The sequence below is a fragment of the Cavia porcellus genome, unplaced genomic scaffold (genome assembly GCF_034190915.1).
Source record: "Cavia porcellus strain 051 isolate PalLab524CR breed Dunkin Hartley unplaced genomic scaffold, mCavPor4.1 scaffold_2, whole genome shotgun sequence".
Taxonomy (NCBI): Eukaryota; Metazoa; Chordata; class Mammalia; order Rodentia; family Caviidae; genus Cavia; species Cavia porcellus.
In genome coordinates, this window is record NW_026947485.1 from 71,483,479 (window position 1) to 71,497,177 (window position 13,699).

At 40.7% G+C, this 13,699-nt stretch overlaps 1 pseudogene; it reads right to left on the bottom strand.

Moving 5' to 3' along the window:
* Window positions 1-6,045: 6,045 nt before the first annotated feature.
* On the bottom strand, window positions 6,046-7,214 carry LOC100727976 (phosphatidylinositol 3,4,5-trisphosphate 3-phosphatase and dual-specificity protein phosphatase PTEN-like; annotated as a pseudogene).
* Between the last annotated feature and the right edge of the window lie 6,485 nt (window positions 7,215-13,699).

Below are 13,699 nucleotides of genomic sequence, written 5' to 3' on the forward strand. Positions count from 1 at the left end.
TTTCCTTAATCATTTCTGTGAATAGTCTTTGTAGTTCCTTTGTTTGTAGCCCTGCATCTTCATTCAAATTCTTTGTTCTTAAGTTATAGATCCTCTTGTTGTCTTCTAGCCTTTTATTGTTACTGCTTGTTTTTTTGTTATTTTTAAGAAATTTTCCTTTCATGATCCCACATTGCAAACCTGTCCTCCAGTTTGGATAATCTATCCTTAGCTTCTTTCAGGCAGTTTTGCCAGCTTTCAATGGAGTTTTTGCTTTCCTTGAAATCTCTTTGAACCTGCTTCATGTATTCTATGCTTTCTTTATATTCTTAATCCCTTTTTTGTGTGTTCCTCCATTGTTCCATCTGTGTCTTCATGAGAGGTGTTTAGCATTTCTTTTAATAATCTTCTTATATCTTGCTTTACTTGAATTAATATTTCAGTTTTGAGCTTGTCTATGATGTCCCAAAGATATCTCTTTATGTCCGCTGATGCCGTGTCTGATATTGCATGTTTGCTGTCCTCAATCTCCTTTTTATTTACCTTTCCTGGATCAATGTTCTTAGGGTCTCATATTTTTTGTTTCTTCCATACAGGTGTATATAGGAGGGCCCAGTTTCTTTCTTTTTTGGTTACAATTCTTCTGAAGCACGCTGGCTAGGTGATCCTGCCCACTGCAATGTGCTATTGAGCTGCAAATAGAGGCAACGTATGCTAGCCCCTCCCCTCCAGGTCAGTCAGCCTGCTGAGGCCTTCACTGCATTAGTGTGCACCACTGGGCATAGGGAATTGGTTTGGAATAACTTATTGGGCCTCAGCCAGGGGCATGACCCAGGCCAAACACATCCCCCTAATCCCGTTTGGGAAGGTAGTAGCTGACTGAAGTTCCTGCTGCTCCTTGTTCTCGCCAGTCTGCCTGGCCTAACAATGTCATCCATTGGAGCCCCTTATTCTGTGGAATGGTTTTATTCCCATCACTCACTGCAGGTCAATGCAGGTTCCCTACCAGCTCAGCTCTCTGTTTGGCTTGCCGAACCCCATTTCCAGTGAGTCAAAGTGTGGGATTTCAGGATGCTTGGTAAGTCGCAGCCGCACTTACCAAATTCAGGTACTGCAGCGGGACCACCGAGCCTTTAGCTGTTCCAATAGTGGCACTGGGACTGTAAGTTTGATTGGTTCTTCTCACCTTAGTTTTTTCCCTGGGTCAAGAGGCTTCATCTCCCTCTATTCGGGACTCCTCATGCTGTATTATTTTGAAATATAAATTGACTGTTTCAGGAAGCCTCTATAGCCTGTTATCTATCTGCCATCTTTACCAGAACTCCCCTTTTGGCATCATCTTGAAGCTGTTGGACTGTCATTTCATGCTGCTTTTGCTGTTTTTGTTTTTATCGGTACTGGGGATCAAACTCATGACCATGCACTTGCAAGGCAGGCGCTTGTGCCACTGAGCTAAATCCCCAGCCCTGCTTTGTTATTTTTAAAAGTTCTATCCTTTCATGATTACTAATTGGGATCCTGTCCTCAAGGTCCAAAATCCTATCCTCAGCTCCATATAAACAGTTCTGCCAGCTCTGAATAGAATTTTTTGTTTCTTGGATGTCTCTTTGAGTTTGTTTCATGAATTCTGCTTTTGTTCTGCATTGTTCATTGAAGGTTTCAATCAGTTTCCCATATTCCTGTACTTTTTTAATCTATTTCTTCTTTAGCTGTGCTCAGCAACTCCTTTACTAAGGTTGTTATTTCTATCTTTACATGGGCAAATACTTCTAATTTGATTTTCTCCATAGCCTTGTGGAGTTTTTTTTTTTTTTTTCACTTGCTATCTTTTCAGAGATTTCCAGTGTGTTATTTTTGAAGTCCTCTATTTCAATGTCTCCTGTACTTGCTCCTGGCGAACGAGATGTTTGAGATTGCATTTTGCTTTTTCGTTTTGCCATTTTCCCCTTTTGAGTTAATATTTGGTCCTTCAATCCCACTAGTGTCAACTGTTGGTAGTGTGTATCTTGTGGTCCTAATGTAAGGTTGATGTTAGTCCAATCGCTGGTCCCACAATGAATAGGTGGTCCAGTCACCTGACTTCCCACTGCAGGGCCTGTTGAGTAGGTCCTGTATTCTTCCTGGGCTGACAGGACTGTGTAGTATTGATGTAGGTCAACTTTTAGTTCCTGCTATTACTTATCTTCAGGTTATTCCAAGTCACCAAATCTCTCTGTCTACAGTGTTTGTGTCAGCTGAGGTCCTACTGTGTCCATATTGTGTGTCTGTGTGTCTTATAAGCCCTTTTGATTTTTCACTAGGTTAGGGGAGTCCTTATTGGCACACTCCTCACCCTGTCTGGTGTTTTCTGTGTGCAGGAAGGGGCACTCACACTCTTGCCAGACTCAAGGTCTTACAGTTAGTTGGAGGGAGCTTTACTGCTGGCCCTGTTTACCCACTGTACACCTCTATTTTAGGGGCACACTCACCACACTGACTGGAGCCTGCTGAGATCTTCTGTTTGGGTGAGGCAGTTAACTGAATCTCCCTTCAGCCAGCACAGTTAATCCACTGTATTCCAAGGTTCTTGGAGAAAGGGTGGGAGCTGAAGATCAACAGCAGTATTAGCTCCTGGAGGTAGGGAGTGTCCCTGAGGAGCCAGCAGATGTCCTGGGTTCGGGCGTCCACTGGGTGTGGACCAAGGTCCCAGGGCAGCGTGGTGTTCCTCAGTTCTGACTGGAATAGTGCAGGAAGCAGGCAGCTGCATGGGCCAAGGTCCAAGGGCAGCACGCGTTCCCCAGGGCCTGTGGTAGTTGCACAGGGAGCTCCTGGCAGCCTGGGCCAAGGTCCCAGGGCAGTGTGGTGTTCCTCAATACTGGCTGGAATCATGCCTGTTTCTGGATTTTGAGCAGTGTTTCAAAGCTTCCTTGGTGCACTGGGAATCACCTGGCCCACTTTTGGCTCTTGGAGCAGACTGCTGGCAACTGCTTGCCACTTGAAGCTTGGTGGGAGTGGGCCTGTTAGGCTCGCAGAGACTCTGTGTGTCCTCTGGTGATTTCAGACACAGGGTGTGATCTTACTGCCTGCGAGCAAAGTTCTAAGGCTTCCCTGGGTACTGGAATTAAACCCCTGTGTGGTTAGAGCCTGGGACTGAATTCCAGGCCCTGCTTGCTGCTTGGAGGTGGCTGGGCATGGCCTGGTTAGGCCCATAGGTACCTTCCTCCTATGGGTCTTAGGATGATTTCAGATGCAGGGCATGCTCTTACCACCTGGGAGCAGAGTTCCAAGTTTTCCACCATTTTCATTTCTAATTGCATGGATTTTGTTCTTTTCATCCCTTATTTTGGTAAGATTGACTAAAGTTTGTCTATTTTGTTTAATCTTTCAAAGAACCAACTCTTCAATTCATTAAGTCTTTGAATTGTTTTCTCAGTCACAATTACGTTCATTCCTGCCCTGATGTTTATAATTTTCTCCCTCACACTAGCTTTGGGTTTGGAATGTTCCTGCTTTTCGTGGACCTTGAGGTGCATCATTAGGTTATGTATTTGAGCTCACTATGCATTTGTGATATGGGAATTCACTGCTATAAGCTTCCTTCTAAAGACTGCTTTCATTGTGTCCCATAGGTTCTGGTATGTCTTACTGACATTGTTGTCTGATTTTATGAACTGTATAATTTTTTTCTTTAATTTTATTGTGATCTATTGATTAGTCAATAAGGTATTATTTAATTTTAATGTCTTTGCATAATTCTGTGGTATCTTTTGCCATTGATTTCTAGTTTCATTGCATAGTGATCTGATAATATGCATGCATTGCAGCCCCTCATTACAATTATATTGGTGTTAATCTAATAGTTATGTCCATTAGTGTTTGCTTTATGAAGTTGGGTGTGCTGTAATTTAATGAATGTATGTGTATAATTATCTCTTCCTGTTGAATTGTTCCCTTAACCAATATATAGTGACTTTCTTTGTCTCTTCTGGTCAGTTTTGTCTTGAAATCAACTTTGTATGAAATTAAGATAGCTACTACTGATTTTTTTTAATGGATCCACATTGCATAGAATATTGTTTTCCATTCCACTATTTGATTTTTTATGTTTCTTTTCTAATTAAATGTGTTTCTTATGTACTACAAATTATAGTGATACTTCGGTTCACAAACTTAATTTGTCCTATGATTTTGAAAAGCATAGCTACATTTGTGCTTGTGTGGAAAGATGGCCACAGTCATGTTTGTCCCCCAATATTTGCAAGTGAAAACAAAATTTTGCCAAACTCTTCCATTTGTGAACCAAATTGTTTTCAAACAAAAGCATTCATGAACTGATTATTGGATTTTGTTTCTTGATTTATTCTGCCAATCTGTGTCTTGTGATTGGGAAATTAAGAGTTATTACCAAGAGTTTTTGACTTCCTCTTGTCATTATATTAGTCTCCTGTGCTGACTTCCTCCTCTCCCCACCCACTTTTGCTTAGCTGTTCATCATGACAGGTGTATTCATCCTCTTTTGCTTACTGACTTTGTCAGCTTCATTGTCTTTTTCTAGGATATTTTAGAGAATATTTCTAATGCTGGTTCGGTGATCATGAATTTTGAGATGTTCCTTGCTCTGGATATGCCTTATTTCTCTCAGATTTGAAGGAAAGTTTTGCATAATACATAAATCACACCTGGAAGTCATTGTCTTTTAGGACTTGAAACACTTCACTTCAAGCCTGTTCTGCCTGTAATGTTTGTACAGAGAAGTTTGCTGTAAATTGGTCTAATTCTAATAGGTTTACCTGTATATGTGATTGTTACCTTCTTCTAACAGCTTTTAAGGTTTTGTCTCTGTGATGGATTTCTGGTACTTTAAGTATAATGTGTCATGGAGAAGTTTTCTTCATCATTATTATTTGGAGTTCTATATGTCTATTTCTTTCCCTATATTTGAAGAGTTTTCTACCTTTATTTCTGTGAACAGATTTTTTATGCCATCTGTGTTATTTTTTAATTTTTTACTTATTCCAGTTATTCTGAGATTATAGATATTCCTCATTTAATAACTGATTTACATTCTGTGACTAGGTCATTATATGAATTGGTTGCTAAATGAGAAATTGTATGTAGCATGTATATTACAATATTTAGGACAAAGAAATGACCAAAGGAAACTCCAACTTGATGACTTTAGCTTTATTTGCATAAGTCTTAACATATTACTATATGTTATTACTATACTGTAATGTATAGCAGAACATAAAACTATACTAATACACTACACAGCACAGTCTGCAAAAATTGTATTACTTTATAAACAAAGTGTACTGAATCCAAGAAAGACATTAAGGCTCTATAAAAGATGCACAGACTTGTACAAAAAAAGAAAGATGGATTATAAGTCTGAGCAGTAGACTCAACATCTGAAGATCACACCTCAGTTATAATTCTGAGCAGTTGTTGAACAGGTAGGTCATTAAATGAGGAATACTGTAGTCTTCTTTGTGTCATCTAGCAGCTGTTGGGCCCATTTTTCATGTTCTGTTGCTGTTCTTCAGGTGTTTCTGAGTGCAGTGACACCTTGGTCCATGAACTTAATTCGTTTTACAATTCTGATCACAAACTGAAGTGTTCGTGAACATTTATATCACTATAATATGTTGGTTCACAAATGCTTCTGTTCATTTACAATTTGGTTGACAACCAGAATCATGAAAAGAAGTAAGTCTGTGACCTGAGATACCACTCTTGTTAGTTTTTGAAGCCATCATTGTCTTATGGTTCTCAAATTCTGTCCTTATATTGGTCTATTCTGCTACTCATACTTCCAATATGATTTTTTTAAATGGAAAAGTGCCATTTTTATTCATCTTACTGGAATTTAAATGTGTCCTTCACACAAAATGCTACAAACATAACATGACTAACTGGACAAGTGTCAAAACCCTGTGGATGTATAGGGTAAAACAAAATTGATCAGGATAAGACACTTGTTCCTATAATTGGTAATCTAACAGTGTCCCACTGTTATTTTTAAAAGGTCTATTTTCAGTTTATTTAAGTTTTTCCCATGGTTTTTAATTCCTCTTGATTAAAAAATCACACTTTCATAATTTGTGTGTGCTGATTTTCATCAGTCTTATTCTCTGGGTCATTCAGTGGTGTTAGAATATCTATAATGATCACATTCATTGTCATTAACATTTGACAATACAGAAGTTCAGCTTCTAGTCTCTGGATTTGATCGCTTCCCTACTGTGTTGTTGTTGTTTGGTTTGATTTGTTGTTGCTGTTGTTTTGTTTTCTTTTCTTTTGAGGCAGCCTTAAGCTCTTTTTGTAACCCAGGCTGGTCTTGTACTAAAAGATTCTCCTGCCTCAATCTCCAAAGTGCTAGGATTACAGGTGTGTGCCACCATGCCTGGTTCCCCTACTGTTTTACAAAGTATATCTTCATCTTAAAATATCATTTTTTCTTATCTTTATTTGCTTCATCAAGAACATTTTTCCTTAAAGTTGATATAAGATATTCTTCGTCATTATCTGCACATTCTGTACTGCAAATAGTATTTATTTTTCACATAAACTTTCACTTTTTATTTTTTCCATAGTTTCTTTTGGTTCTGGTATGAAGAATACATTTACCCAAAAATGAAACATTTTGTTCGTTTTTAGCACCTTGTTCTATTTGTAGAACTCTACTTTGATGTCACCACACTCAGGGAAGGCTGAGGGAGCTCAAAGTACATGAACTTGTCCTCCTGTCTTGAGAATCCTTAACTGGAGAAATACATTTTCACCTATAGTTGGCATACCACAAAATAAGGATTACAAGTTCTGCCAGTGGACTGGAGCAACTTCAGACATCATCTTGTGAAACAGTGCTGCTGGTCTATAACCAGGATGAATTCTTGCTGTACAAATACACATAGCACATCTGACTGAGAATAGTTACTCTTTTTTTGCCTCAGTCATTCAATCACCATAGAAATTTAGGGCCTCTGTGCTTTTAAAAATTTGTTCCAATGTAATAAATGTGCAAATATTATTAGAGTAGTTCATCCCTTTCCAGCTCTACTGTGAATTGATGAAACATGTCGGTCTCCTTCACTTAGCCATTGGTCAAGATCTTCACCAAAAAAAGGTTTGATAACTTCTGGCTGTGATAGATTGTGGTCTTTAAAAGGAAACTGTGCAATCTTGTAATTAAATGTGGTGATACCAAAATGTCTTTCAGCACATAAATTGTATATCCTGCAATGGTTATGCATTGCCTTACTATATCTGCCTTCTCTCGTCTCCCTGACCTGAGCCAGGCCTGGCCCTATAGCAGTCAACCATCAGACTGCCATCATGGCTGCCACTTTCCATCAGAGAGCACTGACAATATGATTCTTCATCTCTTGGGTTTCTGATTAAAACCTTTCACAGACTCTAATTCTTTGTTAACTGTTTATTCATGCTTTATATCATTTTGTTTAGCTCATCTAGTTCTTTATCAGCATCTTCTGAAAACTCCTGCATCATTTTGGTTACTAGCTCCACTATCTGTTTAGGGATACCTTCTCTAACCTGAGTACCTCTTTGCTCTGTTTTTAAACCTCCTTTGCTATGTTTTTTAGTTATTCCGGTGTGTAGCTTATGTTACTCTGTTCCCTTTGGATTGGCTTTGGCAGATTTGGGATTTGGGCAGTATTTTGTTGCCTCATCTTCTCATGTTTCTATTATTTTATTGTTTGTTTTGTGCTGAGGTATGTGGATGCTGAAAGTGTAAGGACTGCTGTTGGTACAGAGATCTTATTAGTTGCTTTATGGTGATATACTTTTGGCATGGCTAACTATTATAATCTTTTGCCACAGCCCCAAGAGCTGACCACCTCTGCTAATGTGGGAGAAGAGTAGTTAACCTACTACTAAGAACGTACTCTTCCCAGTGTTATTAGTGTCACAAAGGTAATTGGAGCATTGGTTTACAGAGAAGTAGCAAAAATGATGCAATCTTGTTAATAGCAAGTGAATCAGCTATAGTACTACTGGTCAAGATAAACTGAATACTAATATATGGTTGAACCAATTAGGAACCACATTTACTACTAGAGAAGAAATTTGTATGATGTAAACATTAAGACAATCCAAGTACTGACTTATGGCTAATACATATTAAATGCAACAGGTGTAATGGTAAAAAGTAATCTAACAGTAATCTTGCAGAATTAATCAACTGTAAAAAGATTCACCATTATGGTTACAGATATAGGATCTGCAAATGGAGGAATGTAAGAGGAAAACTTTGAAATCTTAAACTCTATGATATGAGAAGGAGGAGAGACAAATGGTAAAAGGATCTTACTGGGGAGTTGAAGAATGTTTATAGAGCTAGGTAAATGTTGAAAAAACTGTGGAGAAATAAGAGATTAAGGAAAATAGAGCAAAAGGAATTAACAATAGAGAAAAACCAAAGGGAGAACAATTAAAATGGGAGAAGAGAAAAAATAAAGAAAAGTGAAGACAAAATAGCCAGACAAAAGGACAAAGGAAAATTCTCTAAGCCTCAATAAACTGGTTAAGAGAAAAAAGAAAAGGAAACACACACAAAAAGAGAACAGAATAAAAACAATGCACTCACAAGAAACAAAAGCTATAAACAGAAACAAAAAACCAAGGAAGGAAGGAGGAAAGGATCAAAGAAACAAAGATGCAAGCAAGCAAACAAACAGAGGAGAGAGAGAGAGAGAGAGATTTCTCAGTGATTTTGAACATGTGGTTTGCTGCTAGGGTCTACAGTTTTTGGGGGCAGTGTCCAAGTGAGGCCACATCCCCTGTTCATGATGGTACATAAAGAAAGTAATCAGATCCTGGTTCCATGACAGATGCAGCCACCAGCAGGCAGTAGAATTAGGGTAAAGGTGCCAGTTCTACAACTTTCAAATCCAGAAGAATTCAGGCTGAATCTAGTCTCTGCTCATGAGAGCGAAGCCTGAGTCCTGTAGCTCAAACCCCTCGTGGGGGTCTCTTGTAGGTCTGTGCAGGGCTCCCTGACTATGTCTCCTATGGCTGTCCCTCACTCAGTCACTGGGGAATGGAACACTGGGAGCTCTGAATTGAAGCTGTCCTAACTGCTCTGATCCCATATTCAAATGGTCAATCTCCCCCCACCCCTACTCCTGCAAATATGTCCAGCTAAGCACTCTTTGGCATGTGAGACGCTGGTACTGGAGTCACTCACAAGCTGTTCTCCCAGATCTGCAGGTCCATTCTACTGCTGCGATTCTCACTGAAACCCTCTGTAGTCACCTGCTTTCACTTGGTCCATGAAATTTGGTCTTCCCTTCACAGGAGGAGAAAGTGCAGACTGCCTCTTCCCTTTACTGTTATCTCTCCAATTTTTCCACAGGTTTTAATTTTCCTGTCAGATCCTTCCTGGTTCCAAAGAACCTACTTCCCCTTTTTCTTCTCTCTCTCCCTCCTCTTTCTTCTTCAAGTTATTTTCCAGTGTCTGGATTTCATATCTGAGACAGGCTTGTTGTTGTTGCTTACCACTCCACCATTTTCCACTTACTTGCTTTTTTTTTTTTTTTTTTTTTTTTTTGTCTTTTTCCTTTTTTATCGGTACCAGGGATTGAACTTGCGACTGCCTGCTTGCAAGGCAGGCGCTTATGCCGCTGAGCTAAATCCCCAGCCCCTACTTACCTGCTTTTATCTGACCCTGAGGTCTCAATGAAGATGTGATTTTCCCCTTTGTGTGTCACCACACACACACACACACACACACACACACACACACACAGAGTGTTCAGTGCTTTTCCCATTTACCTTTTGTTAAGTATTAACTTTTGCTCATTGTTTAGATCCTGGCAAAGGTTCACATTTCCTTCTTCAGGGTGGAAACTCATTCCAAAAAGCAATCTCTTTCCACAGTAACACAGTCCTCAGTTAACAACCCTGGAATGGAAGGACCAAGTCTCCTTTCCAATTCAGCTCTTACCCTCAGCAATTGAAAGAGGTACCAAGACAGTACTCCACTGTACCTCTTGGATTTCTGGGTCTAATTGTCAGACTTCTGTGTTCCTATCTGACGGTCAACTGCCACAGCCCTGCTTCCAAGGCACTTGACTTGAATGGCTCCTCAACTTTGTCGTGTTTCTCTCTATTGCATTGGTGGCCTCTAATCCGCTGTCAGCTCCAAAATGAGATAGTAAAACTGGTTGTGGGGGCCCAGCATACAGCTCAGTGGCACAGTATCTGCCTGGTAAGTGAGACGTTGTGAGTTCGATTCCCGATATTAAAAAAAACTGGTTTTGAAGCAAGAATAAATGTTTCTAAGTCTTTCTCAGCATTAGGTTATGAACTATTATCAACTTTGTAAATTAGCATGTTGAGATTAGGAAAGGGCTGCTTTGTATCTTCTCTTTTCTATTTGGGACCACTGAGAAATCAAGAAAACAAAACCCCTCTCTACAGCACAGGTTATATACTATGCTGCTTTCTATGCTCCTCAATACTACATTAATGTTCTGAAGCAAAGCAAATAAATTTATAATAGTTTATCAATGTATTACAAAAGGAGTAAAATTTATAGATAGAAAGACTGAGACAGGCAAAAAAAATTATCCATATGCTACCACTGAAAGACAACTATGTACGTGGTTACACATATTCAGACAAAGAGTAGTGACATATACCTTTACTCCCAGGCACTAGAGAAGCCAAGGCAAATGGATACAAAATGCAAGACCTCTGGGCCACATATAAAGACGTTGCTGCAAAATAAAATGCAATAGGGATATCACACACGTGAAGTCTCTTGGTTTAATCCCTGGTTACAACACACACACACACACACACACAGAGAGAGAGAGAGAGAGAGAGAGAGAGAGAGAGAGAGAGAGAGACAGAGACAGAGACAGAGAGAGACAGAGAGCTACAAATGTACATAGTAACAGGGTTTCTTTACTTTCTAAAACTCATCCCAGGGCCTTGAGCAAACAAGGCAAGTGTTCTACCACTGAGCTATGACCCAAGCCCTTTCATAAAATTTGTATTTTGGCACAGAGTCTCACTGAGTGACACAGGCTGACCTTGAACTCTGGATCCTCTTTTCTCTCTCAAGTAGCTGAGGTTACAGGCACACATTATCATGCCTGGCTCTGAAACATCTTATTTTTATTAAAATCTCCACTTACTGGAGCAGGGATGGCTGAGGTAAGAGTTTAATCATTTCAGACAATCTTAGTTTCCTTTGACGGAAACAGGGTCCTTTGATAACTTTCAGGTAAATTCTTCGGCAGCCAATTTCCCTCCATTTCCCCCAGATCCTCTCTGAGACAGTGTCTGATTGAGGCATAACACTGGATAACAGGGCTTCAGGAGCTTACATGCAGAATCACATTGCAAAGGATAACCTGAGGCATTTGTAGGTAAATGCATGTATCCCAAGACCATAATGTTAAGTAAGATAAACCAGACATGCATGTAGTATTTGTATGGCTCTTCTTAGGAAAGACCCAAATTATAGATAAAGAGCAAAATGAAGGATAGATAATAGGAAGAGAATTTTTTTTCAGCTAGAAAGGGAAGTAAGAGCTAGAGAAAAGGAAAAGTTATCTTTAAAAAGAATCAAAGAAAAAATGAAAATTGAGCTTTTTCAAATGGGAAGGGGAACAAGAGTTGGAGGGAGCAGGAAGAGATGGGACAGAAAGGGGAAACCCTTAGCCTCAGAAAGCCTTTCTTGCTTCTCTCTTTTCCTGAATCCTTTCTTCATTCTGTGGAGTCTCCTCACACCAGAGCACTAACACCCTCTCTTCACCTCTTCTCTTAATGGCTCTTCTTGAAAAAGCCACTCCATTCTCTGCAACCCTAGGTGCTGTGACTGTGGCTCTGTCTCTGCAGGGTACATCCTCCCTGAAGGTCTGGGTGCTGGCCCTCCAGAGGTGCCTTCTGCCTCCTCCAGTCCTTTGGGCACCTGCTATCTTGCTTGATAGAATCCTAGTGACAATCACCACTATGAAATAAAGACCAGAAAATCAGAGCCAAAGAGACTTACCCAAAACCAGTGTCCACTGTCACCTGATTTTGCCCCCACTTTCCACTGCACATCCATCAGGAGGCCAGGGGTCACAGATGCAATTCTTGGACACCCAACTTTGCTCACCAGAACCCCACTGACTGGCCACCATGAGTGCTGGGAAGCTGCAGGAGGAACCTGGCTCAGATTCACTTTAGTTAATAGAAAAATCCCCATATAGGCCTGCCTTAAATGCATGATATATGTGGGCAGCCAGGTAGCAGCAGGCTGGAAAAATGTTCTTTACATCTTTTGTGGCAATCTAGTGTTTCCTGGTGCTGCAGAGTCCAGCAGACCTCACAGAACATTGGGCCCTCAGAGCCTGCAAACTTCCTGAAAATCATGACATGCTTTCCCAGGGACAGAACCCTCCGTTCATAGAGAGCACTGAGAGAGCTACTTGGCAGTGTAGTATGGGTAACTAAAATTTATTTTATCAGTCTTGCTGGTTCTGTCTTGAAAAGTCTTCCCATCTGCTTCCTCCCTGCCTTGGGTAATTCATACCAAAGACCTCCACCAGCCAAGTCCCATTTGCTTTCCCCTGTGCAGGCAGGCAAACCACTGTGGATACTGGACTGACTCTGCAGCTGGCGTCACCAGCAGCTCAGCCCTTGGGTTAGCACCTGTCATGTCAACATCGCCAAACTCGGCAAGACACAGAAGTCCCTCAGGAACATCCAGAATCTTCTAGGGAAGCTCACATTCCACACACACCCTACCCACAGGGCTCTGAGAAACATGAGCAGAGTCACCAGAGTTCAGAGGTGAGCCATTGCATTTAACTGCAGAGCAGCTTCCTCTGTGAGACAGACCCCTCTGTCTGCAGCCTTTACAGAAGCAGTATTGATGACGCACAATCATTTCCAGGAACTGAATCTCCCCTACTGATTATACCCATTACACCTGTCACCATGAGAGGATGCACTCAAAGTCCCCAAGTTCATGTGAATCAGGTGCTTCACTTCTGAGCTGAGATGCTTCTATCATCTCAGTATGCTTCTATCAGTGTCTGATGAGAAGACAAGGAGTGCACCGGACAAGGAGTGCACTGGCAAACCCCGTATCTCATCATCTGATGCTGATGCATTTCCTGTGTTCTGAATGGAGAAACAGTAAAGTGTTCCCCACTGGGCTTGGCCTGTTGAAGTCGATTAGTGTCTAGAAAGTGCAAATATGTGCACAAGAAGTGGTGTTCACTGCCTTTCTCCACAGCTCATGAGCCACTGGGCTCTTATGACAACTATGCACATCCTCGCATTGCTGCTTCATGATGCACTTGATAAGGTGCCATCCCTGGAGCCAGTGATTGTTTTCTGGCTCTGCAGATTGAACCCAAGGCCCTCACATTGAACTATGTCCCCAGTCTTTTCTTATTTATTATTTTGAAACAGAGTCTCACCAATTTGCTACATTGCCCAGACTTGGCTCGATCTTATGATCCTCCTGCCTCAGGCTCCCAGAGTGCTAGGATTATAGGTGTGCACAACACTTGGCCAGAACAACTGGTTGTTCAAGATCTCTCTTCAAAGTGAGTCACTCTTTGTACACATTTATTTATTAATGAAGGAAGTTTGATCACATTATTATTACTGAACATGCAGTATCACTCACTGGCCACCCAAGTCAACAAAACATTATTAAATTCTAGCTAGATCATCTTGCCTTCTGTGGCCTGTGGTTCTGAGGGCTGTG